This window comes from Chrysochloris asiatica, unplaced genomic scaffold, assembly GCF_000296735.1.
Source record: "Chrysochloris asiatica unplaced genomic scaffold, ChrAsi1.0 scaffold00076, whole genome shotgun sequence".
NCBI classification, from domain to species: domain Eukaryota; kingdom Metazoa; phylum Chordata; class Mammalia; order Afrosoricida; family Chrysochloridae; genus Chrysochloris; species Chrysochloris asiatica.
In genome coordinates this window covers 2,525,200-2,531,281 of record NW_006408594.1, presented here as the reverse complement: position 1 = coordinate 2,531,281, position 6,082 = coordinate 2,525,200, and the positions used below count along the sequence as shown (strand labels likewise).

At 43.6% G+C, this 6,082-nt stretch overlaps 1 pseudogene; it reads left to right on the top strand.

Moving 5' to 3' along the window:
* Window positions 1-298: 298 nt before the first annotated feature.
* On the top strand, window positions 299-2,255 carry LOC102828033 (annotated as a pseudogene).
* Window positions 2,256-6,082: the final 3,827 nt, after the last annotated feature.

Genomic DNA, 6,082 nt, shown 5'->3' with positions numbered 1-6,082 from the left:
GAATGTGCTATCCTTAATTGTCAGGTTGTTGTTTTTAAGTGCTGTTGAGTCAGTACTAACTCATAGCGGCCTTGTATAGGGTTTCCGAGGAGCGGCTGGTGAATTCGAACCACTGACCTTGCAGTTCAAACTGACCTTGTGGTCCAGCACCTATCTTACAGTGCCACAGCAGGACTCCAGTTGTCAGGTGCACAGTTCTGCATACCTACTTCTCACTCATCATTGTGGCTATGTTCCAATACCAGGTTGTTATGTGAAAACCAGCTTTATGCAAAAAATGGAGGATAATCACATCAGAATGAAGAACGTAAGGATGAACTCAATTCTCCAAGCTCTTTCCAGGCAAGTGTCTCCTCTTTTGTGTGCTTCTTGGACTCTGCTTGCAGCATGGACTCCAAATGCTCGTTTTCACTCCTGCCTCAAACGAAGAAACCTAAGCTGTAGGAGACTTTGATCTCTCTGAACTTGCCAAAGGGAGAAAAAAATCAGCAGAAAGCAATTGAACATATTGATGAAGCACAAAATGAAACAAACAGACTTAATGAACAAGCCAGTGAGGAGATTTTGAAAGCAGAACAGAGATATAACAAACTCCGCCTGTCGGGGACCTGCCTCGACATAGGGGTTCGGTTCACGAGGAGGAGATACCTGACGGCGGTAACAATATATCAAGAATACACAGAAAGAGACAAAGAGAGAGACAATGAGGCACCCCAAAGCCAGGGTGGATACATCACTGGTGGGCAGGCTTGGGACTACAGGCATCGTGGCCTCTGCAGGCAGCAATTCACTGCCCTGCAATCTTTACTGCATGCCTTCCAACCCGTAATGCACTGCAATCTTTACTGCATGCCTTCCAACCCGTAATGCACACCTGGGGAGGCCCGGGCCTCTGTTTTATTTAGGGGAGGAGCTTCACACCAAGCTGGGAGGGACTTAGGCAAGGTACAGCTAATATCAGTACTTTTCCAGACATTCAGGTAACTTTACATCGTACTTCACTGGTTCAAATCCCAGGCCAGCAACTTGGATTCTCAGGCCCAATTAACATATCTATAGCCCCTGAGCTCAGGTGGGGGAAGGTGAAAGATAAGGACAAAAGCTTGGGCAGAGTCCTGCTGCTTCGGCTTCCTGAGCCAGGTCTGCAGGAGGACTCCAGATGCCCAGGTGAATGGGCTGCACCTGGAAAAGGATTAGGTAGGATGGGTTCTTTGTCTATAGAAACAAAGAACCGAGAAGTAGCTAAGATATTTTTAGTTAATCCTTTTGGAGAAAGGCTTGACCTTGCAACCTTTAGTCTTAGCTTTAGGAAAATATCACATTTATCTGTGGATTACCAAGAGCTCTGTGTATTAAATTAATACATGTAATAATATTAAGATGAAAAACAATTTGCCATTAACTGCCAGTGGCCTCATTTGTTACACTCGGGCCTATAGGGCCTCGAACCTCTGACCAGTCTTACACGGTCCGCAACATCCGCCAACCATTCTTTCAGAAGAGGTCAGAATCGATCGCCAAAATCCCAGACTTTTGGGTAACAATGTTTGTCAATGACCCATAAATATCTGTGTTGCTTGGGGAAGAGGATGAAGAGGCACTACATTGTTTGACCCGAGTTGAAGTGACAGAATTGGAAGATATTAAATCAGGTTACAGAATAGATTTTTATTTTGATGAAAATCCTTACTTTGAAAATAAGTTTCTCTCCAAAGAACTTCACCTGAATGAGCGTGGTGACCCATCCTCAAAATCAGCTGAAATCAGATGGAAATCTGGGAAGGACTTGACAAAATTCTCAAGTCAAACACAGAACAAAGCCAACAGGAAGAGACAGTAGGAAGAACTAGAGAGGGTTTTGTTTTTAACCTGGTTTACTGATCATTTGGATGTAGGTGCTGATGAGTTAGGAGAGATCATCAAAGATGATATTTAGCCAAATCTGTTACAGTACTATTTGGTTCCTGATATGGAGTCCTGGTGTGGCGCTGTGGGATAACGCACTGGACTGCAAGGTAGATTTGAACTGCAAGGTCGGTGGTTCAAATTCACCAGCCACTCCTTGGAAACCCTATACAGGGTCACTATGAGTTGAAACTGACTCAACAGCACTTAACATGGATGATGAAGGAGAATGGAGAGAAGATGATGATGATGTTGAAGAAGAAGGTTTGGAAAATACTGATGAAGAAGGGGATGAAGATGAAGATGATGAGGAAGAAGCAGGGGAGGAGGATGAAGGAGATGATGACTAGTAGGAACACTGATGGATTCCAACTTCTTCAGTCTCTGGGAGCAAGTTGCAGTCTTTAGTATCTTTCTTTTTCACCTCTTGTGCTCAGCCTCCCTGTTCTTGTGGACTCTTTTCTGTCCTCTGTACCATGATTCTCGACGGATTTTGGAGGGAAATATCTTGAGCAGATACAGTAGGGAAAGAATTGCTACCCCTTTCTGTTCCCAAATTAATTTTTATCCCTTCTGGTCTCAACAAAAACTATGGAATCAACATAGTGCTCTGCTCTGTGGAAAACAGAAAATCTTCTCCTCCCTTGGCTCAGCTGGAAGCTGGAGGGTGCCAGGCCCGTGTGTAGTAGTACATAGAATTCTAGCTTTCCCCCTCATTTCTCTGGGTATTGGGCTCAGAGATTACACTGCATTTCTATGTGACTATGGACAGTTAACATTTACCAATATGTATTTGTCTACTTTCTCTAAAAATAAATTAGAAAAAAAATGGGGTTATAAAAGGTCAACAAAGGGTGGGTTTGAGATGTTTGGGTGGGTTAGGTGGGCATTTTGACAACATGGCTTCTCCTCCTTTGGCATGTTTAATTGTGAGGTTTAATGGACATTCTTGCAGTTTAAGATGACACTTGAAAAATAAAATTCTCTCCTAATGACGCCTTGCCCTGCCACACATTGGGAGAAGCAGCAGAATCTGTAGGATCTTATTTGGAATTGACATTCTCTATTGTGGCGTTGTGGGTTAATGCGCCAGATTGCAAAGCCATTTGAACCACAAGGTTGGTGGTTCAAACTCACCAGCTACTCCTTGGAAACCCTATACAGGGTCGCTATGGGTCAGAACTGACTCGACGGCACTTAACAACAACAACATTGTTAATTTTCTTCTTGTTGATTTTTCAAAAATTCTTTTTGTGTTACTGGAAAGGAAAGATGATGTTCAATTTTAAATGTTAAAAGTTTGCAAGTTGCTGTGCTACAATCAAACGAAATGTGTAAAAAAAAAAAAAAAAGATGACTACATCATTATATAACTTCCAAATTACATCATAACATTATTACCAACCACCGAGAATCATGTAATTTGGCAGTTGCTTAACCACTGCATCACCAGGGCTCCTTCACTCACCCTAAGCTGACTTTTTATATGAATTTGGGAAGTTGTGGGTCATGTGGGTAATAATGTAGTTACAATTTCTCTAGAGAGATTTTTATTTTCCTACAGAGCCGAAAATGAGACAGGCAACTTCTTTGACATCTCCATTTGTTCTTTTATTGAGAATGCACCTCCAGTTTTATTCAGGGGTTCAGTCCCCAACCTCTGGTGGCCCAAGGTCTTGACTCCCATCCCTATAGATTTCTGTTGTTTGCTGTGAAGTCACAAGGTGACGCTACAGACAACAGACCGCAATGCTGCCTGGTCCCGCACCATCTTCAGGATGTTGGCATACCTGCTCTCGCACCATCTTTAGGATGTTGGTATACTTGAGACCATTGTTGTGGTCTCTGGGTGTAGAGTACCGTCACACTTTGTTGTTGTGGTTGCTAAGTACTATCATGTCAGTTACAACTTACAGTGACCTAGTATGGGATTTCTGAGGTCTCATATTCCAGTACGGTATCAGACACTATTCTGTTGTGTTTGTAGGGATTTCACTGGCTAACTATCACTGTTTAATTCTGTTGTGCAGGATTGCTATGAGTATGAAGCGATTCAACAATACCTAACAACAGTTTTCAGAATATATCACTAAGCCTTTCATCCTAGTTCATCTTAGTTAGAAGTTCTGCTGAAACCTGGCCACCACGGGTGACCCTGCTGGTGTTTAACATACCAGTGCCATAGCTTCTAGGGTCATTGTTGTTGTTAAGTGCCGTCCAATCAGATCTGACTCAGTGACCCTAGATAGGGTTTCTGAGGAACAGCTGGTGGGTCTGAATCACTGACCTTTACCATTTGTTGTTGTTGTTAAGTGCCTTCGAGTCAGTTCTGACCCATAGCGACCCTGTATAGGGTTTCCAAGGTGAGCCTGAACCGCTGACCTTGTGCTTCAAATTGACGTTGCATTAACCCACAGTGCATTAACCCACAGCACCATAGCAGGACCTGGACCATAAATTAACATGCAAAGCAGCATAATATGACAACCTGACAGACAGGTAGTTTGCATCCCTATTAGAATCCAAGCTCCTCAGCCACCAAGTTCAGTAAATGTTAATATCCTCACCCCGGTCCTCACTCACCACCCATAAACAGACCCACCCTGTGGGGAAGTAAAACACCAGCATCTCCTGTCTCCCTAATTTTTGGCTTCCTTTTTGCTTTAGTTTCTTGGAAACTCCATTGGTGTGCCACATTTTCCCCAGTGTTGAAGCAGGAAGCTAACTCTTTGGAAGGTTCCATCCCTTATGCCTGAGAGCTGGGTTCCATTCGCTCTTCCTCTGAGTGACACAGAGAAGCCTTTCCTCTCTGAGTTTCACCTCCTCACCTGTCAGATCGGGTTATCATCCCAGGTGCTCAGTCATGTGAAGGGCATGCAGCGCTGGAGGGGCCAGAGGAGGTGTTTGGCACCTGGGATTTCCTGTTGACCTCCAGAGTTTAGCACATAATCTTGGTGGTCTTTCTAGGAGGTGAAGTGAGCCTACAAAAAAAGACCCTGCAACAAAGGGTTCTGACTTTTCTAGCAGTGGTGTCTAGGGATCAGAACTCAAATCTATAGACAAAAACACCTCCTGGACCCTCTGAACAGCTTACAGTCAAGGTGTCTCACACTGAGTTCACCTTCCCTCCCAATTCAACTCATCCAGCAGATTCCCCAGGCGCTGAGCAACACCAATACCCACTCCTTGGTCTTTACCACTTACCCAGGAATGCTAGTTTTTTTTGTTCTTTTTTACAACCTTACCATTACCAGATGGAATACATAGAAATCAAATGGACTACATCTGTGAGAAGAGATGGTGGACAAGCTTCATATCATCAGCTACAACAAAGCCAGGGGCAGACTGTGGAACAAACCATCAATTACTTATAGGGAATGTCAGACTGAAGCTGAAGAAAAGAAATACAAATCCACAAGATCAAAAATTTGACCTTGAATATGTTGTTGTCAGGTGCCATCGAGTCAGAACCAACTCATAGCGACCCCATGTACAGCAGAACGAAACAATGTCCGATCCTGGGCCAACCTCACTACGGCTGCCACACTTGACGCCATCAATGATGCCACCTGGCTGACCCTTCTTGTGGGGGGTCTTCCTCTTTTTCTCTGACCCTCCATCTTACCCAGCATGATATCCTTCTCCAGCGACTGTTCCCTCCTGACAATATGTCCAAAGTATGAGAGACGAAGCTTAGCCATCCTGGCCTCCAAGGAGCACTCTGGCTGCACCCACCTGAATTTAGAGATCATCTGAAGAACAGATTTGATGCATTCAACACTAATGACCAAAGACCAGAAGGGTTGTGGGATGACATCAAGAAGACCATACAGTAAGAGAGCAAAAGATCATTAAGAAGACAAGAAGGAAGGAAAAGATCAAAATGAATGTCAGAAAAGACTCTGAAAATTGCTCTCCAGTATAGAAATGGAAGAACAAATGGAAGAAGTGAGGAGGTACAAGAGGTGAACAGAAAATGTCATAGGGCAGCCTGAGAAGACAAAGTCAAGTATTATAATGAAATGTGCAAACACCTGAAATTAGAAAACCAAAAGGAAAGGACACACTCAGCATTTCTCAAGCTGAGGGAACTGAAGAAAATATTCAATCATTGATTTCCATTATTGAAAGAGGAGCTCTGGTAGCGTAGTGGTTACGAATCGGGCTGTGAACTGTA